Source organism: Dipodomys merriami, unplaced genomic scaffold (assembly GCF_024711535.1).
Source record: "Dipodomys merriami isolate MVZ:Mamm:240054 unplaced genomic scaffold, mDipMer1.0.p SCAF_17, whole genome shotgun sequence".
Classification (NCBI taxonomy): domain Eukaryota; kingdom Metazoa; phylum Chordata; class Mammalia; order Rodentia; family Heteromyidae; genus Dipodomys; species Dipodomys merriami.
Genome location: NW_027203048.1, coordinates 11,928,127 through 11,954,491, shown reverse-complemented (window position 1 = coordinate 11,954,491; position 26,365 = coordinate 11,928,127). Strand labels below are relative to the sequence as shown.

Genomic DNA, 26,365 nt, shown 5'->3' with positions numbered 1-26,365 from the left:
ACATCCTCAAGCCCATTCTAAAGTGTAAGACTTTGGGGAAGAGAAATCCCCTGTGAAGAGTAAATGGGGTGAGGTGGGTCAGGTAGATGAGGAGTCTTCAACTCTGCTGAATTGATTTTAGACTATCGATCCATCCTCTGTGGCTGCCTCCTCTTCCTTCTCTTTCTCCTGTTGATCCAACCGTATATGGTCTCCATTCTTAACCTCTAAATCAACGACACTCCAGATTATTTTCAATATATTTCCAATTCCATGCTGGGCATTTTGTTCTGAAATTCTACTAGTATCTCATTCTGTGAACACTCAAACTGAATTTACTGCCTTGCCAGTTTCTTGATTCGTACCATTATCCTTCCAGATTTCCAGATCCAAACTTTTAGTATTGCTTTTACTTCTTTCTCTTCCCTACAAGCCCCTGATGAACTTCAGCCTCCTTTATGAACACAGCATCCCTCACACCCATTCCTTTCTTCTCTCTGACACTCTTAGCTCAGCGTTCACCTCCCTCTACCCAGCCTTCTGAGACACCTCCCCCTGGGTTTTCTCCAGTTTTAAGGTCTCGTACTCTTATTCCTTCATAAACTCCAGCCAAGCTATGTCACTCTATTATTGAGGAAGCTTCCAGTATCTCCTGTTACTGAATAAAGTTCAGATTCCTTTGTCTAAAATTTAAAACCCTCCATACCATAAACCACACCATAAATGGCAACTTTGCTATGTACAAATGCCCACACACATTGTATTATGGGAGTCACATTGCCTTTGTACATAATGTTCATTTTGCTGGTAATGTGACTGTCCTTTTAAGCCCTGGAAACCTTAACATTTACTGTATTATTTGTAGTTTTCAAGGTGTATATCAATGTACTTTAACCCCTAAGAAACCTGTATCACTTTCTCTATCAGAAAGGATTTTCTCTTTGGCTTTCCTCTACCTCATTTTTGCCTCTTTCTCTTTTTGTTGTTACTTTCAATGTGGTATCGTTATTTACTAAAGTTTAAATCTCTAATAAACTATGAATTCCTGGAGGAAAGAAAAAGGCTATGATCTCATCTAGTGTGGTATTTTGAGTTACTATACCAAGTAGATGCTGGATAAATGTTAGTTGAGTGAATGACTAAATAACTTTTACTCAAAGAAATTCCTAAAGAGAGTATGCAAATGGAGTTAGAAGGGTAAAGATGAAGAGAGATTTGAAAATTAGCCATATATGGCTAATGGGAGAAATTAAAATACTTTTTTGTAGTTATTGTTCTTGCTTATTGTGTTTGTCTCTCTCCCTCTCTCTCTCCATATATATATATATATATATATATGTAAATATATAGATATAGATATAGATATATGAAAGATCCAAGGTTGAGACAAGAGGAAAACTACAGGACATAGGCCAGGATGAGAAGGAGCTCTGAAATAGAAAGGGAGGATGTACAAAATACATAATACCCCTCAGGGGAAATTTATAACCTCCAATGATTTGGAGTCAACCTCTGATTATCTACAATTTATATATATGAGATTTTAGTACCTCTCTCTCTCTCTCTCTCCCTCTCCCCCTCCCTCTCATTTTTTGGGCTCCCAACAAACACAAGAGCCAGCACAAATTCAGGACTTGATTTACCTTTGCTGATTCAGCGTCATTGCTCCTTGCTTATTTATGGCTGCAAAGAGAGGCACTGTGTCCTTGTTGATAAAGGACAACCAAATTGTATTCTAGGCTCAGCCCGCAAGGTACTGTGAGACCTCTAGAAAGTTGGGTTTTCTTCCCAACGGCTGTTTCCCCTCAGCTATAGGAACTTGGAATCACTTCTGAAAGTTAGAATCCTAGACCACAGCTTTCAAATTGTAGTATGCATTCAAATTTCCCAAGAGTCTTGTAAAAATAGATTCTGATTCAGCAGATTGGGAGTGAGAGTTGAAAAGTAAGCCTGGCTCCCAGGTAGACTGTATTGAGCAGCATTGGTTCTTAAACTTTTGATGACAGGAGGAAGGAACTTAAAGAACTCATCCCAACCAGTGGATTGGATGATCATTAGCATCACCCAGCTGGTCAGGAGAATCTTTTGGGATCGATGTGTAATACCCCTTACTTTGCACATACTGGAGGGCCCCCAACAGAGGAGTTAAGCTCCCCGTGTAACTGCTGTTCACCCAGCTTCCAGAACCACATGTTCTTAGTTGATCCTTAACTAGGGAATGGCAAAATTGAGGCCCAGCGAGCATCAATCTCAGTTCTGTGAGGGAAGATTCTGTTCCTAGAAGGGAAGGTTGGCCTGAGAGAATAGCCCTTGTACATTTTGCTACCCAGAGTGATTTTCACCCCTTTAAAACCATAGAAATAGCTGGATCGTGTATATAATTTATTTCTTAAAAGCCGCTAGCACAGGAAACTAATTTTTTTTCTGCCTCTTTTAGAATGATAAATACTTTAGATTATTTTAGTTTCATCCTAATGGTAGGGGGTGGTGGTGGCTGTGGTAGGGAATGGCTATTAAGCAATTATGTTATTCAAACACATCATTATTATTATTACCAAGATGAGTGGACTCATTATAATTGAACAATAAAAGCGCGAATGACTTTGCATTGTTATTAGTGTCTGTCTCTGGGCCCCTGCCTTTCCCAGGGGCTATTGCATTCAGCGGATACAATTCACAATGTACAGTACTTGCAGTGCTAAACCTTCAGGCTATTGAGTTGGTTTTCAGAATCCAGCGTGGTCTTTTCTTTCCTGGTATACTGATCTGTGGGTCATAAAAGATCCTTGGACTGAAATAACCTCATCCTAGGAAGATTCTGGTCTTCTTCACTCCCTTCTTGTTGCTCTCTCCCCTACCCTCCCCCCTCCCAGCAGCTCACAATTATCAGAATTCTGAAAAGGCACTGTGATTCCTTTGTCATAGCTCCCAGTTTCTTTTGTTTTTGGCAAGGCTTCCCAGTTCTTGAATAAATGGTGTCAATTCCTTCCCCACCCATCAGATATTCTTTCTCTTCTCACCATACTGCTTTCAATTTCTGGCATGTTCGAACACCTTTCTCACCTAGTAGATTTAAACATGCTCTTCTTCCTATTTAGGATTTTCCCAGCTGCATCCTCTCACTCTTCAAATCTCACCTTAAGTTTCTATTTCTCAGGGAGCCTTCCTTGACCTCCAGAATAATTCAAGACTCTCTATTGATCTTGTTCTACAGTAACACTCTGAACTTCTCCGTGGGTGACAGAGCCTTCACCAATGATTGCCGGCTTAATAGCTTTCTTCCTTGGTGCATGATAAGCCCTAAAAAAGTTCCTCATTATCCAACACTTACATGGCATACAAGAGATGTTTGATAGTGGGGAAGGGAGGTAAGATGCCTCCAGGTACCTGAGCTTGTGATAAGAAAGGCATGGATAGAAGAGGGCGCTAAGCCCCGAGTCTGTCCTCCACTCATCTAATTCTCATTCTCTTCCATAGCCACATCTCTTCCACCCCTCTAAACGAGGTTTGAAAAACTGTAAGTGATTAAATAATATTTTCTATGCAAGTTGGACTTCCAGCTCCAGAACCTTGGATCTATATTTTCTAGGGCTGCTACGTAGGGTCCATATGGATGCCTGCACGGGTCAACTGTACAGACCCCAATACCACTCTTTTGTGCAGATGTGGTTGAGGGTACTGTGAGCTCCAGATTCCATATCCCACTATGGAGAGACACCCTAGCAAACATCACCTTTACATGTAAACATCAGGAAGCGCTTAACTTCCCTCAGAAATGCATTTTCTTATGCTCACTGAATAAACCACAATTTTCTCCCTTCGTGTTGGTGGCTAGAAAGCTCAGAGAATGTGACTACATTCTCACCTCAACTTTTTTTTTAATCCATCAAAGACGATGGCTCACACATCTGGCAATATAACTCTGCCCTGGTCTTGATTTTTCTGTTCTAAATATATTTCCTCTGGTCTTGGTTTACTCAATTATTTATAGCTTTCTATTTTAGAGTACGAGGTCTTGTAAGCATCCACAGATCCTTAGTGAAATGTAGCAGGAAGATATATGGAAGAATAAAAAGCATAAAGCTCCAAGATACTTCTTTTTAAAGTGTGAAAGATTCTCTTTCAAAGGTGATTGTGGCAAGGGTGAGGAACAGAGAGAGACCTACTGACAAAGGTGCTGCACCACTATGTGAGCATGCACGGGGTCTTCCAGCATGGAACTTTGTAGAACCAGTACATTGAAGGGACTTTTCGTCCTCATTCTTGGCTGAAGCAAGTCACTTCATCAAGTGGCCCAGAAGTAGGAATGATTCTGAAGTCTGACACTTGTGTTGGAGAGTGGCTAAAGAGATGAAACTCAGTCATCTGTCCTGAGATTCTCCATGAAACCTAGATTTCTATTGGCATGGGGTCTTTTGTTATAATAAGGCCAGAACCAGAGTGGGTTTTTTTGTAGCCAAAGTTGTCATTTCAGATAATTTCAGCTCACCTTAAGCATTGAAGGAAAGACTATTTGCTTTCAGAAGGTGGCATTCATTTCTAGCTCTGTGGAAATCAAGGGAGACAATGGGGTCCCTGTGCATTTGTGTGCCTGGTGGTAGATATAGGCATAGAGGCTGGTTTGACCCCCAGTAACTACCCTATGAAGGAGGTTTGTCCTCTGAATTTAAACTATGGGCTAAACAAGGCTCAGAGAGCTGTGATCAGGGTCATTTGTTAATGAGAGGCAGGACCAGGGTTTAATCTAGATCCTGACCTCATACAGTTCTGGTTCTGAACTAGTTCTTTGGCCCAGTAGGGAAGCCCAAGTGAGATCAGTTTGTATCAACGGGGCAAGAACCAGGCTGTTTGGGATAAAGACAAGCCATGTTCATCTGAAGTTGGAAGAGGACAGAGAGGTAGACAGAACTGAAAGGATCCAGCCCCTGTCCTTAGCGACCAGTCCCTACTCTAGACAGTACCTATCTCCCTCCTCATTCCATCATCCTTGGGACAAGCATTTCCAGCCTCTTCCAGCCCTCCTCATTCTTGTCACATGGAAACAGTGACTGCTTGAGGGCAGAGATATATGTCCACAGCATCCTTCTGAATGGGAGGTGCTCTTTGAAGGAGATGCTCTAATCACTGAACATTGATACTGGTAAAAGGAGCTGTGTATTAAAGTGTCATCAGTATCATGGAAACTTTACAAAATCATCATGGTTGACATTGTCTTTCTATATTCTAGGGGAAGCTGAGGCATACAGGTTTCCTGTTGGCAGGCTTTTAGAATATGCTGGAGCCCCAGCTTCCTTCCTCTGTTTTCCATCATTGCTGTGGCCAGAGATGGTTAAGTTTGTGGCATCCCTTTACATAGAAGGGAGTCAATAAAGAACAAATTTGCAGACCTCTGTTAGAGGTCTGATTTGAACATTAGTTCTGTCTATGCACTTCACCAAAATACACATTGATTGCTTTTTATAGTTTCTTTTGAAATTCCCTATTGGATTTTATTCCCACCTTAAGTTTTAATAGCAGCTGTCTGTATGTTAATTAAACATTTTTATTTAGAAAGAATCAGAGTCACAGGCGGTTGTAAAATAATATGGACGTCATTTCCCTTTTATTCCATTTCCACCAATGATAACATCTTGAAAACTTCAAGTGCAGTATGACAAGAGTTTGCTAACATTGACAGCTGAAATACAGAACATTATCAGCACCACAAAGATGGCTTCCTACTGACCTGTTCCTACTGTTCTCCCATTTCTCTCTATCCTCATTCCTTCCTTCCCCTCTAGAAACTACTCATTTGGTGTCCAGTTCTAGAAGTTTGTAATTTTGAGAATAGAATCCACATTGGGATTGGGATTGGCTCTTGGGATTGGCTCTTTTCTTTCACTATCAATTCTCTGGAGATTCATTCAAGTTTTTCCAGGTATTGTAATTGATTCCTTCTATGGTATGAATGTGACATAGTCTGTTTAACCATTCACTAGTTGAAGGACATCTAGGTTCCCAGATTGGAACTGTTATAAATAAAACTAAACATCCATGTACAGGCTTATTCTGTGTGTGTGTGCATGTGTGTGTGCGCACATGTGTGTGTGCACGTATGTGTGTGTGTGTGTATGCACTTACCTTCATTTCTTTTCTTTAGGATACATTCCCAGCAAATCAATTGCTCAATCCCATGGTAACTGCATGTTTAATTTTAGTTTTATATGAATATCAACTTGTTTTCTAGAATGTCCTACTTTGCATCCCCACCAATGATGTGAACCAGGATAGTTTTTCTGATGCTTTCCCTTTTGAAGCATCTGAAATTTTAGCCTTAATTGCCATGTTCCAATTCCCATTGGAATGTAGGGATTTGATATGTGAATTTGGGTGTTGTGAATCCATAGCACCAGCACTCCGACCAGCTGGAAGAACCCACTTCTCTCTCAATCCTAATAGACACAGTCCAGTAACACTGGATTTTATTGATATTATTGATTTTATAAAGTTACATCACAGATAGCCTGGAGGTCAGAGTGGTGCTAGCGTGTGCCTTCCTGGACTTTACGACTTAATATGGAAGTAGACAGGCAGAAACTTCCCATATAATAAAATACTAAGAGCCATACCTGGCTCCATCAGTTCCTAGCTCCATGGAACCTGTATGGACCGCTTCATTCCACCGCTCACTGCTACTTAGGGCCGATTCCTCCCTGTCTGCCTCTAAGGCTTACAGTGATCAAATAGAATACACAAGTGAAACAATTATGTGGATACATACTTATATGTGGGAGGAAATGGTGACTTGATTTGCATTATTGAAGGAGAAGGTATGCAGATCAGAGGAGAGGAAACTAAGGCAGATGAAGTGGGATGGAACTGGATGGTACAGGGTAGTGAGAGCAATGTTGCAAGACTAAATCATTATTCTCAGGGATGGTAAACTGGGAAGCTCCATGTGTATCTGTTTTACAGCTTTTAGAAAACCTTGACATCCATTTTCATTGATGTACAGTCCTTTGAATTATGTGGGGTAGTTAGTGTTGTGGGTTTTTTTTCAGGTCAGAGTTTTACAACAAGGAAGCTGAAGGAGGTTAGCTAAGGTTCCAACCTAGTAAGTAGCAGAGCTGGGATTTCAAACCCCTGTTCCTATCCTTGTCCCCAAGCCCTTCCACCTGCTATTGGAATGCTTACTCCAGATGTATAAGATGGGGAATTAAAGTGCCTGTTCATGCTCATAGATGCACGTGAGTGACTGCAGACAGAAGAGGGGCTTCCTCCATGTCACCAAGGTTACAGAGAATAATGTGGACTGTTTTGTATCTAAGCATAGTTCCTCCCTAATGTGATGTTAAAAATCCAAATTTCCTTTCCTTTGTCTCATGATATCACACTCATCATGAAATATAGCCTAGAGCTAAAGTCATCACTTGTTGAATAATGTATGTTAAAGAGGAATTTTCTCAAATGAATCTCAATGAGAAAAATCTATGACATAGTGAATGCACAATTTCTTCCTAAATCTTTTGTTTGTGTGTGTGTGCATATGTACACACATATACATGTGTATGTGTGCCTGTGTACACACATGCATGTGTGTTTGTGTGTTTGTGTGTGTATGTGTGTATGCCAGTACTGGGGTTTGAACTCTGAGCTTGGGCACTGAGCCTTAGCTTTTTCTACTCAAGGCTGGCATTGTATCACTTAAGCCACAGCTCTACTTCTGGATTTTTGCCTATTAACTGAAGATAGGAAACTCACAGACTTTCTTGCTCAAGCTGGCTTTGAACCTCAATCCTCATATCTAGCCTCTTTGAGTAGGTAGAATTACAAGCATGAGCCACTGATGCCTGGACTTTGTTCCTAAATCTTAAAGCCCTGTATAAAATTCTAAGAGTTTAACATGTACTTACATTCTTATTAATTTTGTAATACTTATATAGTACAATTTCACCTCAGTCATCTTATCTATAGACCTGTGAATTAACTCTTTTATTTGAATGTCATACATTTATAGTTAAAGATTTGTGTGCTATACAAATCATACCCACATGCATCTGCCTATAGAAGAATTAGCAATGGATCTTGATTAATGGTTACTGATGTGATGTTGAGCCTTGTAGGGCTCGTTCATAAAGGGAAGTGGATGTCAGTAGCCTAAGGGTCATGCCCAAGTTCCTCAAAATATAAGTAATCAGAATCTAAAATATAGCCCATGATAAGTAACTCTAGTATGTATTTCCTGAGAAATAACCCTTTGTTCAGACAGCAAAATACTCATCTAGAAGGACCACTTATACCTCATGGTTTAGATCACTTTGTAGTGATACTTTTAAGAACAGTGTGTGTGTGTGTGTGTGTGTGTGTGTGTGTGTGTGTGTGTGTGTGTGTGTTTGTGTGTGTGTGTGTGTGTGTGTGTGTGTGTGTGTGTGTCTGAGCTCATGCGTGCATGCTGGTCCTAGGGCTTGAACTCGAGGCCTGGGTGCTGTTGGAGCTTTTTTGCTCTAGGCTAGCTCTCTACCACTTGAACCACAGCTGCACTTCTGGCTTTTTAGGTAGTTAATTGATAAGAGGCTCATGGATGTTCATGCCCAGGCTGGCTTCAAACCACAATCCTCAGATATCACCTCCTGAGTAGCTAGGATTATAGGTATGAGCCACCAGTGCCCAGCTAATATTTTAAGAATTATATGAAAATTATAGGTTTCTTACAGACTCCAGGTCTTAATAACTGTCAACATCGCTTTTATAGTTTGTTTGGTTCCCCACTTTAAAAAGTATTTTTCATTGTTTTTAAAGAGTTGAGCACAGGATTTGCCACTCAACAAAACAATTTATGAATACAATGCCTCTTGATCAATGTCATCCTTTTCAACCTTCTCACCCACCCCTCCCAAACCACTCTGTCCCTCATTTTTCTTAAATTTTGTAGGATATATACTGAATTTTTACTGTATTCTCCTCATTCTTCTCTTTATTTGTTTGCGTCCCCACTTCCAATGAAAGTATAACATGTTTAAAGTAGTTTGGGTGCTGAAACTCCCTAGACTCCTATATAATCCCTGGTGTTTTGGGTTAGAAACCCTGTAGTTAGATTTAATATCACCTTGGGCGGGGGGGAGGGGATGAAATAAAATTCCTTATCTTTGATGACTCTATGAATACCAGAAAATGCTGAAGGTGACCTTTTAGCAATTTCTTTGCTCTTTTTCATTGCAATGAGAAATCTTTATTTTCCATCAGAAGCCAGAAGAAGAGGAAAAGCCATAATTCTCTTTGGCACCTCCCTGTGCACCCACGACTATTGTTTTCCAATGGAGCGTCTATCTCATTCTCTTCCACATTAGTTCCCAACATGTTAAGGCCCAGATCATTACTGTTCAACCAAATTTTTGTCAAGACGAGTGAGCTTGAGGTACCAAAAAAAGATAACACATGTAAGGTACATAATAAAACAATAACAATATATTGCTATTCATTATTAGAAGATTTTGTAGGAAATGGTGGTAAGTAGGGTTATAATTGTTGGGTGGCTATCCCAATTCCTTTAAGATATTGCCCATTATTTGATATGTCTGGGAACATGAAGGCCCCTTCTACAGAGTCAGCTTATTTCATGTTAGCTTAATGGTTAAAACTATGAATGTAGGGCTGGGCTCACACCTGTAATCTTACCTTCTTAGAGGATTGTGGTTTGAAGCCAGCCTGGGCAGGAAATTCCATAAGAGTCTCACCTCCAATTAATCATCAAAAAGCCCAAAGTGGAGGTGGGGCTCAAGTGGTAGAGCGGTATAGTAAATGGCAACTCCTTTGTACAATTACTTAAAGATAATGAAAAATAAATAAATGTTTTTTTACAAAGCTCAGGGATAGTACCCAGGCCCTAAGTTCAAACCCAAGTACCAGCACAAACAAACAAACAAAAACAAACTATGGGTGTGGAATCAAGCCAACCTGCATTGAAATCCCAGTCTACACTGGCTATGGTGTGATTTACTGCCTCCATCTGCAAAATGGGAATCAAAACAGTAGCCACATGGGAGGTAGATGGTATTAACTCTGGTCTTGTATGTAATGGGCCTAGCAGAGTGCTTGTCTGGCAACACAGTAATGTGAGATATTATTGTTACTGTGTTGAAAGACAGACAATGGTTACTATGTCGACAGCAAATGCTTGGGCAACTGTGCTTAGTATAGTAGGAAAAAATTATGAGAACAATTTAATATTATTCTTTTTAAGACTGCATTATAAGCCTTAGCTTTAGAAAAGCCAAATGGAAACCCTGAGTGTTTTCTGAGAAAAATTCTATATTCCATTTCAAGAAAGATTCCAGCCAAGTTGTTGCAGGCCATTGTATATCTGTATGTGCTCACATAGGTCTGCCTGAAGAAACACCTGTGGTTCAAAAACAATTTTTCCCCTGGTGTCTTTCTTTCCTTAATGTCTCAAGTTATCTGGTGTTTATACACAGAGTTACTTTTTACAGTACGATCAAGGTTTAAATATTTATTATGACAAACGACTTTAATCATAGTGAATTGGCGACAGTCCTGTGGTTTGGCTTTGAATCTGGGTTTTTTGAAGCACATAGGCACAAGTGCAAAAGAGGAACTCCTGCAGGTTTCCAACACTAGAGCTGACTCCATTGCTTTGGATTGGGCAATGGAGGCCTTCTTCACAGGGCACCTGGAAACGAGTCACAGGAAGTGAGTGGGGTTCTTTTCACACACTTCTCTAGCAGGCTGAAGTGCCATTTCTATTTAGGTTTCTCATATCTTCCCTCTATTCCAAATGACATCTTGTACCTCTGCAAAGGGAGGATTCATCTTGAAAAATATGAAAGCTGTACCTTGTAATTCTCTTCATTGTGGTCATTTCTAAACAGGTGTTTTTGTTTTTGTTTTGTTTTTGGAATAGTATCTTCTTTCACATTTAGTTTTTAACTTATTTGCCTTCTATCACTTGTTGGGTTAGATTTTGTTTATTTTCTTGCTGTTCTGGGAATCAAACTCAGAGCTTTGTATGTACTAGACACCTGTTCTACCCTTGAGCTATATTGCCAGCCCACTGCAACAGTTTATGCAATGTGGTCTTGTATTGTGTTTTAAATGATGAAAAAGGTGGTCATCAACACTGTGAGACAGTCTGGTCCTGCTTAACTACAATGTCCTCTTTTGTTTTGTGTCCATAGTGGAGCTTAAAATCAGGGCCTCCAACTCCTGTTTCACTTCTTTGATCAAGGCTGGTGTTCTACCACTTGAGCCATACTTCCACTTCAGCCTTTTCCTGGTTAGTTGGGGATAAGCATCTTCAGATTGGAAGCCATCCAGCTTTGAATCATGATCTCAGCCTCCTAAGTGGCTAGGATTACAGGCATGAGCCAGTGGCTCCTGGCTAAAGATTTAGTTTTAATTATTAAAGTAGATAGACATATCCTCTGACTCAATCATTTAAAACAGAATTCCACCATGTTTTAAAATAGAACTAAACAATGCCAATATCTTTATACTACAACTTAGTATTTGCTGTGCAATAATAAATGAGTGCAGTATAATATTTGTGAAGTGGTATAATCGATTCTGCTCAGAATACACTTTTCCATATGGTACCTCCAGCTCTTAAGTCTGTCTGGCTGAAATCCTGGAGCAATCTCCTGCTAGTGGTGACTGTTTATATGCTGAAGTCCCCAATGAGTCAAGAAAAAATTGCACTAAAATGAAAATTAGCTATATGACATGTGTTAATGGAGAATGCATGTGATTCATCCTGAATGTGCTAAGATTATATAGAAAATTTGTAAATTTTACTTGTGGTTTTGTGGGAGGATTTTTAATGCTCAGAGATTGCATGTTGACAAAGGTAAAACACTTGCAGTGAATCATAAGAGGTCTAAATGGTGCTTTTATTGTATTTTGGGGTCTCAAGGAAACATATCTGTGAAATCATAATGGAAATCAAAGGAAAAAGAAAGTAGCTTAATACATACTTTGTAACTTTATACATAGCTGTTTAGAGACTGCGTGAAATGCAAAAAGTAAGATCAAGCCTTATTGAATTCACCAATTCTTCATCTGAAGAATTCTTAAACTGAGCCCAGTTGATTTCTCAACTGACGACTGAAAGAGAATCAACGACATTCCCCAAGTTAAATCAAGATCGGATGTTCCATAGTTTATGTCATCCCTTCCTCCCCCTTTCTAGCACTTTCCTTCAACTCAGGCCTTTTGCAGTGCCATCTAAAATGGAACAAGCTAAACTTTTCTCTGTTCAACCATACAAAATCTCTTTTTTTCTTAAATGGTAATGAATACATTACTTTCTGCTGCCTGACAGAAAGATGAATTGTTTAACACTTATTATGCAGCCATCTATTTAAACCCCCAGATTACAGTTCAATTCATATTTGATTCATAGAACTTGAAGGATATATCATTCCACCTCCTTCTCCCCTTTAAAAGGTCCCGGGACATCTTCCTGTTGTAACAAACAAGACATGACTCACCCCTCCTCTTTCCTCCCTCCCTCTTGGGTCTTAGCAATAAAGCAGCCAGGGACACAAGTACGAGGAATAAGACTTAAGTCAGATGGATGGCAGCCTTCTCAATTCCCTGGCCTGTTGCTGTTCATACAACATAAATACAATAATCATCTTCATCTGCTAAATTAGGAAGTGGAAATGGGCTATGAGTCACCTAATGCCACCATTTGCAGATCCACAGCGTGGTGAGAGGGGAGAGAGAATGATGAGCCAGCAAACAGCCCTGCTTTTTTGAATGGATGAAATGGTGTTGCCCTCTCTAGATACTATGCGAAGGGAAGCTGGGGCTGGAGAGGAGAGACGATTTTCTGTTATAATTGGGCAAGAGAGAAATCTTTAGCAACACAGGACTGTCGTGGTCTGTAAATGCCACGATCTGTTTTCTAGACAGCATCTTGCTGAGCGGAGCCTCTGTCATTCAGCTGAGCCACAGAGCCCTGGTCACACCTTGGCATTAATCATCATTCAGGCATGATTATCTGACATTGGTACCTTTCTCTTTTGGAAACTGTAGCCAGGCTGCTGGGAGCAATTTGTAGTGATGGTGGTCTGAGTTCTGGGGTATAGAGGGTTCCCTGGTGCCGGGATGCATGGCAGTTGGGGAAGGATGAGGAACTCTGGCTGTCCACTCATAATCTCTGCAAAGGTGATGGGCTATGTCTTTGTTACCATGGAGAGCATCGAGAAAGCAGACTGTCTCAGCCTGCTTCTGAGGCTTATAACAAAATACCATAGACAGGTGGCTTGAATAATGGACATTTATTTCTCTACTTCTGACGTTTAATTGTCTCCTCCTGGCTCACAAATAACTGCCTTCTTTCTGTGTCCCATCGTGCATTCTGACCACTTTCTCTTCTGATGGGGACACTAACTCACCCTGGAGGCCCCATCCTCTTGGCCACAACTCAACTCAAACATCTCCTAAGGACCCCATCTCCCAATATTACCACCATGGAGCCACAACCACTCATCCCAGACCACTTCGTGTCAGAAGTTCTCAGAGTTCCGCCCTTCTTCTCATTTGCCTTGCCTGGGTCACTTCCTCTGCTTAAAATGCTTTCATCTTGTCTTGTTCTTTTAGTAAACTCTTGTTTATTTGGGGGTTTGTTTTTATGTTTGTTTTTGAGACATACTGGGGATTGAACACAGGGTCTCACATTCCTACTTAGCTTTTTTTTGCTCAAAGCTGGCTCTCTAACACTAGAGCCACAGTTCCACTTCCAGCGTTTTGGTGGTTAATTGGAGATAGAGTTTCATGGACTTACCTGCCCGGGCTGGCTTGGAACCACAATCCTCAGGTCTCAGCCTCCTGACTAGCTAGGTTCACAAGCATGAGCTAGTAAACCCACATTTTAAGATGCAGCTTTGAGGGTCTTTCCTAACCTTAAGTCCCCAAGGCCTCACCAGCACCCCTTGGCAATGGCACTCAAGGCTTCAGTGTCTCTTCCTCCTGGGGTGAAGGGGCAGCAATGGAGACTCACTAACCTCCAGGTCTGCAGAGCCAGCTCAGGTCCTGGCCCCCAGCAACACCCAAGACAGAATGCTGGTTAAGGAGGTGAGGGCAGTGAGCTTGGGAGACACTGGGAACAAGTAGTTCACACCTTTCTTTTGCCACTTACAAGCTTGTTTGTGGCTCAGAAGTCTGTGCCTATCCATTTTCTGATCTGTGAAATTGAAGTCATTATAATTGCTTCTTTTCAGTACTATTGAGAGGCTCCTGTTAAACACCTGTAGGCAGGAGACGAGCTTTATAAATGGTAGAATATTACTTATTTCAAACTATTCGAAAGGTTCTTGGGAACACAGATATATTATACATATATGCCTATATGTCTATACATGCACACTTTTGCATATATATACATATGTTTGTATACATACATGTGTTTTGTGTGTCTGTGTATATTCACAGATACACACATACACACAGATAATCATGTATATGCTTCCCTTTTTCTGCTTATAGGTTTTGAAGTCAGACAAAAATAATTTGAAACCTGAAATAAACAGTCCCTTCTTTAGCTATGTAATTGTACATCATCTCATTTATAAAATCAAGCAAAGAAACACAGGCTGGCTAGTGAGGATGAAACAATATAAAATATAACACATATAATAAGTGATAAACATCTAATATAAAATAGTGACAACCACTTGGCACGGTGTCTAGCATGTAACAGCACACTTAGATCCCACAGGTCTCCCGCAGTCCCCACACAGACCCAGTGTTTTCCTCTGCCTCCCTCTCCCCCAGCCGCATCTGCTGTTCCCTGTGTGGCTCACAGAAATCGCACAGGCCTTGCTATAATTGTTTATCTTTTCCCCAGGTGTTCATCTTACCTCCCCCCCCCCCAGCCTGTAAGCCTCCAGAGCAGAGAAAGCTCTATCCACCAGGCACCAGGCTTTGCCCGTGGTGAATATCCTCCCTGTCCATATCATGTTGGGGAATACCTGTATTCATACTGCTATGGGGGGGGGTGCTGATGTCAAACAGCGAGGAAAGAGGATCTTCAGCTTGGACCCACAGTGGCTTTGCTGCTGTCTGCTTCACCACTGCTCGCAGAAATGGCTCCTGCAGACTAAGTTCTGTCATTCTATCTTCATGAGGGGGACTGGGAGGGGAGCTCTCCCCTTGCTGTCCTGCACACTCCCTTAGGATTTTAGTCACTCACCTACAGATGTTAGTGAGTTAAATCTGCCTTTGTAGCACAGAAACAACTTTGGAATGAGAGCTTGAGGAATTTGGGATGGCCAGTCCTGCTGTGGTAAAAGACTTCTTATCAGAGTAACTCAGCATAACCTTCCTCCTACCCCTCAAGTAGGTACAGCCTTATTCTCCTCCCAAGGGCACCCCAGAACTAGGAGTGGAGTCTTCACCACCATCCCAGAGGGGGGTGATTTCCTAGGGCAAGAAGACCCAGTGCCAAGTCTCTTTCCGGGCGCATGTGCTCCTCTTTCTCAAGTCCTCCCACCTACCCTACACCCATCATAATTTACAAACTGAAAAAGCAGGACACATGGTTTGACAAAGGATTTTCTTTCCCCCTGACTAGAGCATTGGTGTCTTTCTATGAAGAGTCTCCTAGGATATAAACATCAAATCCCATGTGTTACACGTTGCCATGAATACACTTTATTGAAAAGGAGAAATGACATGAGCAGTACAAGTTTAGCTTTGTGTTTCTGGGTGGGCAGTAGGTAACTGAGCATTTAAGCATTTTATTTGAAGACAGTTTTAGAATATTTAAACTAACAGCTGTTGTAAACATGTTTTGCAGGGAGACATTTGAAGAGCAATTCTCTGTCATTATTATTTTTTTAATTAAAACATTATTCTGTTATAAAGGTAGTATAACCCCATTATAGAAGGTTTTAGAGATGTAAAAAGAAATTCACTCTAGTTTTACAACTTTAAAGAGCAATAACATTTGTTTTTAGTTTGTTCTAAACTTTTAGATGGATTTTGTAAAACAGCATAATCTCTGGATACAGCATTTTGGGTTTGAATACAAGTTGTGTCAGTTACTAGCTGTGTGATTTAGACCAATGTACTCAACTTCTTTGTACTTCTGCTCCTATCATCTATGAAATAAAGACACTAAGTGTTTATTGTCAATATAATTTAAGATATTTTGGGTTGTTATAATGGTACACAAATGCAGTCCCAACTACTTGTATTGCCAAAACAAGATAATCACTTGAGTTCAAGACCAGCCTGGGTAACTCACCATATGGCCACCCCACCTCAAAAAATTTTTTTTAAGATTTAAAAGAGTATAATAAAAATAGTACAAGAGTTAATATATATAAACTATCAAATGAACACATATATGTATTATATTACTTAAAATAATGCTCTATCATAATGTTTTTATACATCTAACGTAATATTTAATAACCATGATTGTAGTGATTATTTAACATTGCATCAGATTAAAATTTTGTCATTCCTCTGTTCTTGGACATTTAAGTTCAGTTCTGGGTATTTGTATTTTAAACAACACTGCCATGCATACCATTGTAAAGATCATTTTATCATAGTGTATACTAGTTCCATAGGACAGATTCCAGGAGAGGGGTGCAGGGTCAGAGGGTACAAAGTTGCTGTGGCTCAGGATGCATCTTGCCAGATGTCTTTCCAATGGCCTCAAATAAATTGATTTCAACTGTCTCATCTGAACTGAGTTCTCTTGTTTTTTGTGTTTCTTGTGTTTTGTGTTTTGTTTTTATTTTTTGCCAGTCCTGGGGCTTGAACTCAGGGTCTAGGTGCTGTCTCTGCACTTTCTTTGCTCAAGCTGGTGCTCAATCAATTGAGCCACAGCGCCGCTTCTGGATTTTTAGTGATTAATGCCTGGGCTGGCTTTGAACCACGATCCTCAGATCTCATCCTGCTGAGGATTACAGGAATGAGCCACCAGCTCCTTCCTAGCTGATGTTTTTCTCAATCTGCAAATTTAACAGGTTAAAAAAATAACTGGTATGTTCACAATAAACATTGTTCATACTTCCTAAGTTCCAGGCTGGAAGTGCTGAGAGAGATCTATTTCTGTCCTGCCATACAGGATAAAACCAGAAGCTAATCATTACAACCAGTGTGGTAAGGGCTGCTAGTTACAGGAGAGGGAGACTATAACTCCCCTGGAAGCCAGGAAGTGTGAGTCTGGTCCTGCATCAAGAAGGCCAATGGTCAGGGCGGAAGGGGATGGGGACTTGTTCCACAGTAAGGGGACAGGGTAGAAGAAGGAGGGCTATGGCCCATTTGGGGAGCCCCAAGGAATTGGGTGCAGATAGATTTGAAGAAGCGTTTAAAAATGAGACTGGACACTTGTGACTCACTCCTGTAATCCTAACTTGTGACTCACTCCTGTAATCCATGATCAGAGGATCATGGCCTACAGCTAGTCCTGGCACAAAAGTTGTGAGACTCTTACCTACAATTAACAGGCAAAAAGTTCAGAAGTAGAAGGTTAGCTCAGTGGTAGAGTACCAACCTAGACTGAAAAAGCCAAGCGAGTTCAAGCCCCAGTAGCAGCACACACAACAAAATAAATTTTAAAAAAAATTAATGGGGCTTTGGAAAGGTCATGCAGGCAGCAAAGCAGGGTGCTTTTAATTGGAAAGATCTTTAGAAGATGCTTTGGGTTTTGTTGTTTCTTTTTGTTGATACAGGGGTGCAAATACAGGACCATACACTTGCTCAGCTTGCTTGCTCAACTGGCACTCTATTTATTTGTTTCATTTTTTTTCCTTTTGCTGGTTATTTTTTTGGAGATGAGTGTCTTGAGGGATTTTTCTGTGCAGGCTGAAAAACGCCATCTTCCAGGTCTCAGCCTCTCTCTGAGTAGCTAGGATTACAGGCATGTGTCACTGTTACCCGGCATGAGGGTCTTTATTTTCATTTATGGATTGATTGCTTGGGGTTTGTTGTTATTGTTTGCTTGCTTGTTTTTTATTTTAATTTTATTGCCAAGGTGATATACAGAGGGGTCACAGTTATATTTGTTTATTTTTGTTTGAAAGCAAGATATTGCTACTTAGCTCAGGTTGGCCTGGGGTTCCCAATCTTCCTCCCTTAGCCTGATGAGAACTGTATTACAGGTGTTTACCACCCCATTCGGAAGTTTGGTTGGTCATGGTAACAAAAATCAGCCCCAATGCCATCTTGCAAGAGAGTTTCTAACTACACAGGAACTGCATTGCACTGGGAAGTGTTAAAGTAATTTAGCCACGTGGATACATTCCTAAAGTTGCTGTCAACAGGCACTGGGCACATTACTAAATGAGGCTGATTATAGTTTAGCTCCTCTGTATAGTGTATTTCATGAGGTAGGCAAAGATGATCTTCAAAGTAAATCTTCCAACTAACCCATCAGGGCTTTCTTCTACCTCTACCTCTACTTCTTCCTCTTCCCATCAGAGGTTTGGAGGCCTGTCCTGCCCAGTTTCTCTCTAAATAACCACTAAGTACCAGCCGGAGGGGTTGTTGGGACACTGAGGTACTGGTAGGTGATGAACAAGTCTATCTCTCACCTCTTCAGATGTGATAGAAATTCTTGCAGCCCAGAAAGTCCCTAGTGCTGGGATTTCAGGAGCACAAGTCCGGTCTGAAGGGTGAGAAGTAGCCTTGGTCTCTCCTTCATCCAGCATGGTGGAGAGGCCTTGGGCAGGTCCAGATCTGGATATCAGCTTTTGGTCATCTCACTGCTTCAACTAGGAAATGATCTCCTTCACTTCATGCCTTAGATGTCTTAGAACACAATTCCAGAAATGACTGTGGCTTCTCAGTAGCCATTCCTTAGAAGCTGCCAATGGTGAGTGTCTGGGAGGACGTGGACTTTTACAGAGTCCACTTTTCCCTAGTGCCTTTTTAGCCTTGTTAGGAAAGAAGAAAAGATATCCTTTTTCTGCCTTCTAGGTAGGAAAATAAAAATCATCTAGGCTGGTGCTTTCTTTTCTCACCTCAGGAAAACATTATAATTCCCTCCCAGCAGATTTCCTAGATCTTAAATAGCAACTCAAACATTTATGCATGAAAAATTAGAAGCCATGAATGATGCATGGATTCTGGCAAGACAGCTCGTAAATCTCCCTTCCCTCCTTTGCGAAGCCCCAGGATGGCAGCCAGAGCCTCGTTTTCAACCTCTATTTCAAAGCCAACTGAGATAAAGTTTTCTATTTGTTTCTGACTTGCTCACCCTTTGTATATTCAACCCTCCCTTGTGGCAGACAAGGCTGGTATTATCTTGTCTGAGATATTGTTCTTTTACCTGACCAGATTATAGCACAATTGTCAGTTTGTTCTTTAATAATACTGCTTCACAGGGGATTTGCAAGGATTAATGAAATGATGTTTGAAAACCATTTTAAATTTATACGCACTCTTCATTTGAGGCTTGGGGTGGAGGGTTATTATTTTCTGAGCATTGTACTGTACCTCCATGTAAGAAGTTTTAAATGCTTTGCGAACATTGGGATCCGTTTCAGTTCAATGATGAAGGTATTGCCTCTTAAAAGCTGGAAGTGGCCTTTGAGACTCTCTAGACCTGCCCTCAAATTGAGTGGTAAAGAGAAGTCTAAGGCCAGAGAGCTGAATTCACTTACCTAGTGCCATAGTGCTGGATAGAGAAAGAGATACTTCTAGGATCAGGGTGTCTTGATGGCTTGCTCAGCTCTGCAAGTCTGTTGTAGGCCCCTCCAGCACCTTCAGTGTGGGCATCTGTCCTCTGGGACTGTTAGACAATAATTCTTTTTGTTATTGAAGCCACTCAATGTAGGGTCCTTCTGCACAGAAGTCCTTCCAACAAAGACAAAACCTTTCTTTAAAAAAATTATGAAAATACCATATAAAGGGGTTACAATTACATGGGAAAGATAATGAGTACATTTCTTATCAAGCATTGTTGCCTCCTCCTTTGTTTCCCCTTCCCATCTTCCACCCTCCCCCACTTTAGTCCCCCCCCACACCCGGGGCCAAAGTTGTAAAGTTCGTTTTTTGACATAATGACTTATACATCTCATTGTTGCAATGGGTCCACCTGTATCCCTATTTAAACGATTTTTTTCCTTCCCCTCCACAAATTATACCAACATCAAATACAGTGAAAGCAGGGGTTATACCGTGGGGGAGGGACATACAAAGCAACAAAGAAATATCTTATAAATATGTTAGAAACAATAGCAAGAAAGAAAAACCATGTGAGTCCTTATCTTGGGGTTCATTTCACCTAACATCAACTTATCTGACCTTTTCTGCTTGTCTCAGACATATACTAGTTATTGCAAAGAAGGGAAACCATGGGACCTATGTTTCTTTGGGCTTGGCTTACTTTACTTCATAGAATTTTTTCCAAGTCTTTCCATTTCCTAACAAATGAGGCAATGTCATTCTTTCTGATGGAGGCATAGAATTCCATTGTGTATATATACCACATTTTTCTTGATCCATTCATCTACTGAGGGGCATTTGGGTTGGTTCCATATCTTAGCTATGGTAAATAATGCTGCAATAAACATAGTTGTGCTGGTAGTTTTAGTATGGTCTTGTTTGTGATCATCTGGGTAAATGCCCAAAAGTGGGATTGCTGGGTCATAGGGGAACTCTATGTGGAGTCTTTTGAGGAACCTCCATACTACTTTCCAAAGTGGTTGAACAAGTTTACACTCCCACCAACAATGAAGTAAGCTTCCCTTCTGTCCACATCCCCTCTAGCATCTGTTGTTATTAGAGTTCTTGATTTTTGCCATTCTAACTGGGGTGAGGTGGTATCTCAATGTTGTTTTGATTTGCATTTCTTTTATGGCTAGGGAGGTTGAGCATTTCTTCATGTGTCTATTGGCCATCCTTCTTTCCTCTTCAGTGAAGTTTCTCTTTAAGTTTTTAGCCCACTTATTTATTGGGCAGTTGTTTCTTTGAGGATTTGTTGTTGGGGGATTTAATTTTTTGAGTTCCAGGTATATTTAGATATGAGACCCTTGTCTGTTGTATGGCTAGTGAAGATCTTCTCCCAATCCGTGGGCTTTCTTTCTTTCTTTCTTTCTTTCTTTCTTTCTTTCTTTCTTTCTTTCTTTCTTTCTTTCTTTCTTTCTTTCTTTCTTTCTTTCTTTCTTTCTTTCTTTCTTTCTTTCTTTCTTTCTTTCTTTCTTTCTTTCTTTCTTTCTTTCTTTCTTTCTTTCTTTCTTTCTTTCTTTCTTTCTTTCTTTCTTTCTTTCTTTCTTTCTTTCTTTCTTTCTTTCTTTCTTTCTTTCTTTCTTTCTTTCTTTCTTTCTTTCTTTCTTTCTTTCTTTCTTTCTTTCTTTCTTTCTTTCTTTCTTTCTTTCTTTCTTTCTTTCTTTCTTTCTTTCTTTCTTTTGGGGTCCGGTCGTGGGATTTGAACTCTGGGCTTGGATGCTGTCACTCAGCTCTTCAGCTCAAGGCTAGCACTCTACTACTTGAGCCACAGCGCCACTTCCGGCTTTTTTCTTTTTGCTTATGTGGTGCTGAGGAATTGAACCTAGGGTCTCAGGCATGCAAGGCAAGCGCTCTACCACTGAGCCATCTTCCCAGCCCCTCCATGGGCTTTCTATTGATCTTGCTAGCTATGTCCTTTGCCATGCAGAAGCTCTGCAATTTCATGCAATCCCATTAAGACAAAGCCTTTTAACTCTTAATAACAATTATTATTTTTAGCTGCTGAAGAGATTGATGTAGAGAGTAAGGGAATCACTGATCCAAAGCTGAACATCTACAGGGAGTCAACTAATGAATCTAGAATCCTGGCTGTTTGTCTCACTCTCCCCAGAGATCCCTCAGGCTTGTTGGAATGGGCCAGCTCTCCCTTGATGTTGCTCAGAAGCCCTTATTGTGGGTATAGTTCATCCCAGGACACCAGAGCTTCAGAGTACTGCCTGAGATTCCTCCATTTTCCCTATCATTACAAGGCAGCAGCGTGAGCAGCAGCTCAGGGACTCTCAATGTGTCTTGTTAGACCAGGTAAGGGAGGACTCCAACTATGAATGAATGGAGATATTTCTGCAAGTGCCCAAACCCATTTTGATAAAGCATATCTTCCTTGAAGGTAGGGTTCTTAACCGCAAAGCCTGTGTGAGTTGTGTTGTTCTTGCAGCTGCATTGCTCAGCCCTGCTCTTGGCTTGGGATGTCATCAGTGAGTTGAAGAGGACTGTCTCAGTGGAGTCAATAGGCTGGAGGAACTACAACAACCTCAGAACTGATACTCGAGAGGGAAGAAGAGACTAGGACTGGAGGAGTTGGAAGCATAGCTTCAGGTGGTAAAGCACTTGCCTATGAGTATTAAGTTGAAACTGATAGCAAGTTTGAGTCTCAAGTGGGGGAAAAAAGACTAAGAATAGACTTTGAACTTGAGAATTCAACAACTCAGTGAGCAGTTTGGAAATTAATACACTTAAAAATCAGGAAAGAATCTGGCCCCAAGAATATATAAAACTTCCCAGTGGCAGTTTAGAGAGACTAAGATATTTGCCCAAGGCTACATGGACAGTAAGAAATTGAACCAGGGCTGCACGCTACCAGCCCAGGGCTCTCTACTGTGCACACATTAGCTAAACTTCAACCCCTTGTTTCCAAACCAAAATATCGCTCTTACTACCATTTCCTTGGTGTTAGTCTTAGAGGTCAGTTAGCTTTCTTAAACCTTTTAAAAATATTTAACTCATCTGTGAAATAATATGTGCTAGTTATGTAGCTGTTTTCTTAACATATACCATATTCAAATAAATGCCTAGTTATCAAGGGTTTTAGTGTTTAATCATCTTGCACCTTGCGGGAAAGAACCACACAATCCCATTGTGCAGCAGCTCAACATCATGGGAAGGCAGATTGGGTAGAGAGGAGAATGAGGGCTGTGGGAAGCATCTGAGTCCTGAGAGAGAGTTGACAGGTTAGGAGCCTAACTGGGGGACAGGAGATCCCTCTGGAGTAGAGGAAACACCCTTTACTTAGAAAAATAATGGCAACAAGTTCAAGGATGGAGCCACACTGAAAGGAGGTGATGCGCAGTGACCTTGACTTTTCAACCAAACGATGTACAACAAAATGATGACAACTTGAAGGGATGGCTGAGTTTTAGATTTTAAATTAAAATTGTTTTGTAGCTATTTGAAACTCAGCTTTGTTTGTCAAAGGGCAGAGGCCAGTTGTATCAAAAAAATTTGAAAGGAGCTAGACTTTGAACCTCAACTCTGGTTCTTAAAACACTGCTATAATTGCTTGTGGATTGAAATTTGAGGTTGACCTTTGAACAGAAACTTTGGTTTCCTCTCCCTCAATAAAGGCTGATTGGATTGCTCAGAACTGGGCTAAATGTTGGTCAGAAACCAAGCAGCTTCTAAAGGTCTCGCTCAATCCCTCCTGGCAGTTCACCACATTGGTCCCCCCAAGGGAAGGTATTGATGCATGTGCCAATGCAAACTCTGTAACCCACCCTCACTGTCTGACCTTGAAGTATCTGCCTGGACTCTCCACATATATGCATGTTTCTTTAGCTCATCTGGGAGAACAGGAAAGAGCATTCGTCATATGACTGCAAGTGTGCCATGTTTTCAATCAGAAACAAGTGAGGGAGATCCCTGAAGAGACACTCAGTGATAGCCACTGGCATGAACTATAACGCAAAAATTATTCTGTTATATTTTTGAACAGTGAGGAAGATTATTGCAGTAAGGGTCATACGACTAGAGATAGACTTTAGACTCACTGCCAGATATAGCAGGTAAAACGGTGATTGATAGACAAGGAGCATTATGAGTAATGAAAGGAAGAACAGCTTTGGCTAAACTGCCTTTACAGAATTCTTACAAAAACTAAGCTGGGTAAGCCAAAGACAGGATGAAGACCACCACCAAGAAGAAGGTTTACAGCAGTCTGAGTAAAGTTTGGTTCAGGAGAAAGCCTTAGTGAATGCTACGTGCCAACTAAATGCCCAGTAGTGAACTATATCCATTGAAATAAAATCATCACTTTCTTTTATGGACTTATTTCAGTGACATAAAAGAGGAGACTAGTGTTTGCCCCTTTCTCAGGGTGTCTAGCCAAACTGATATTAATTTTAGATTTGATTTTAGGATCTTCTGATCACTAAGCCCAAAGATTTCCCACATATAATGCTTCTAGACACTGCATGCAGACTCTTTCAGTGATGTTTGTCCAAAAGAGAAGATACTTTCATGTCTTGAATGGTCAATACAGACAGGAAGAAACGAACCACATGCTACCAATTTCTCACCTCTTCTTCAGACACTTTGATGCTTGAATTTTAAATCATCTTCCCTCTTACCAATAGGAGCTCTGTGAAAGTTCAGCAGAAATGTACAACATGCCGTTCACTTCCCTCTATTCAGTGCTGATAATCTCTCCCCTCTCTCTAAGTTGCCCTTTGCCTAAATCCCACCAGAAGAAGTTCTGTTCACCTGCAAATTCTAGATCAAATGCCACCCCTTCCACACTAGACATCCCAGGAATTACAGATAGGGGCTCTGTCTTCCCTTCTTAGAATCCTCATGTCCTATCTTAAGAGCTGTTAGTGACTTAACAGATGTGGCTGCTACTCCATGAAGTCCACTGTAGAGATATTCACCAGAGCAGGGGCTGAGTCTCTTCATTCCTTACTTAATTGGTGTCTTTGAAATAAACAAAATGGGACTCAGGCCCTGAGCTCTGCATAGGAGAGGTCCTCTACCAAACCAGACTAGAAGGTAATGAAAGGCCTGAGGGTTAAAGGTGTCTGCCTCATCCTTAATATTAGCTAACTGGATTTCCCTCTGAGGTATTCCTAGTAGTACAAGTGCGGTCTCGGGCTCATATTCTAGTAAACTGCTTAGATAGCACCTCAAATCTTTATTACCCATCAATACCTGCTCTGAATTCTTCATCAGACTTATGGTTATCTGCATAGCTACTGAGTACCTACTGGGTCCTATTGTAATGTGAACCTGGAAAAATGTGAAGATAAGTTATACTTGATCTCTCATATAAAGAAGCCTAGCTGTGGGCTGGAGTGAGGATTTAGTCAAAAGGACAAGGAGATAGCATTGTTCACAACAGGTACTGTAAAGTGTGAAAAGAGCTCTGCTAATAAATAATAAGAGCAGTAATGATGATTAATTGTATTGAAAAGGGGGACATGGTCTACAGATGGACAAGTACTGGAACCAGTGTAGAGAGGAGAAAGGGAGTCAACCCATCACCAGGAGCTGGCCAGCACTCTGAGGATCGTCCAGAGTGATCAGATCTACCTGGGGATGGTGGAAGATGCGAAGTTTGATCATTTATTGGGAGTAGGCGATTCTGGCTAAATCAGATAGATTCTTGTTAAAAACTAGGAACTAGCTAGGCTCAGAAGAACCTGCCAAATGTTTGGCTAAGAAGAGAATCTTTGTCAACCCCTAGATGATTCAATGTGAGTTGAACCTGCTGTCAGTATAAAGCAAGGAGACTTGAAGAAAAGATGAGCTTGGTGACACTGCAAAGGCACAGGTGGCTGGAGAATAGGAGTGAAGAGAAGGAACCCTTACCATTGTGTCAGACACTTGAAATAGGCTAAAAGTTGAATCGTGAGCTGGGGAGTATCCTCTCTGTTGAGAAAACAGACCTTCCCGAGAGTAAGGTGATAGAGAGTGGCTGGGCTGCAGAACTGAGATGAGCAAACAGGACCCCTGATGCTGGTGCCCATTGGGATCTGCTGCAAAGGTCACATCCAGGGAGGTAGGAAACCATGGCCCACAGAACCTAGTGGAACCAGGGTCACTTAGCACCGGTGTGAAGAAAGAGGCATTGGAACGTAGAGGAGTACTAACGCAGCCTGTGACTTCTTCTTGAGCCCTGACACTCCTGTAAGTCTCCAGCCATGCTGGTCTACCAGAGCAGGATCGATACTGATTGAGAACAAGATAATGGAGTCAGGTAGAACACACTGGCTCCATTTTACTCTGCCCATTGGTCCCTCTGCTGTAGAGTTCATCGTCTGCCTGACTCATAGATGTAAATGTGATTCTACTTAGCCAGAGGGAAAAGCAAGTCCAGCGGAATCTGCAAAGCCAAGTAACCAGGTTACCGGAGGGTGCAAATAAATCAATCTAGATAAGGACATACAGCAGTGTGTGAACCAACCATGCTTTGACAATACAAAACATTTTATGGTTAAAAAAATATTGTTTAAAAAAGTGCTGAATTCAGGGGCACACTCTCTAGTGGTCAAGATATGAATTCATAGAAAACCAGGTTTTCTCCGTGGAGGATGTATAAATGTGTCCCAAGCCAGCATATCTATGTGATACATGCACCAGCAACAGATGTCACATGTCATATGTCCATCCATAAGGAAGAACAGTGTTTAAGCTGGCAAACTATGTTTCC

The 26,365-nt window shown here is 41.0% G+C and overlaps 1 protein-coding gene and 1 long non-coding RNA gene across 2 annotated transcripts in view; one reads left to right on the top strand and one right to left on the bottom strand.

Moving 5' to 3' along the window:
• Alk (ALK receptor tyrosine kinase) overlaps positions 1 to 26,365 on the top strand; it is a 713,950-nt gene that overhangs the window by 272,612 nt on the left and 414,973 nt on the right. The window lies entirely within an intron of this gene.
• On the bottom strand, positions 9,212 to 10,020 carry LOC138829013 (uncharacterized). Its single transcript, XR_011372464.1, has 3 exons — positions 9,913 to 10,020; positions 9,634 to 9,779; positions 9,212 to 9,367 (listed from the first exon to the last, which is right to left on the bottom strand). It is a non-coding gene; the product is annotated as an uncharacterized lncRNA (long non-coding RNA).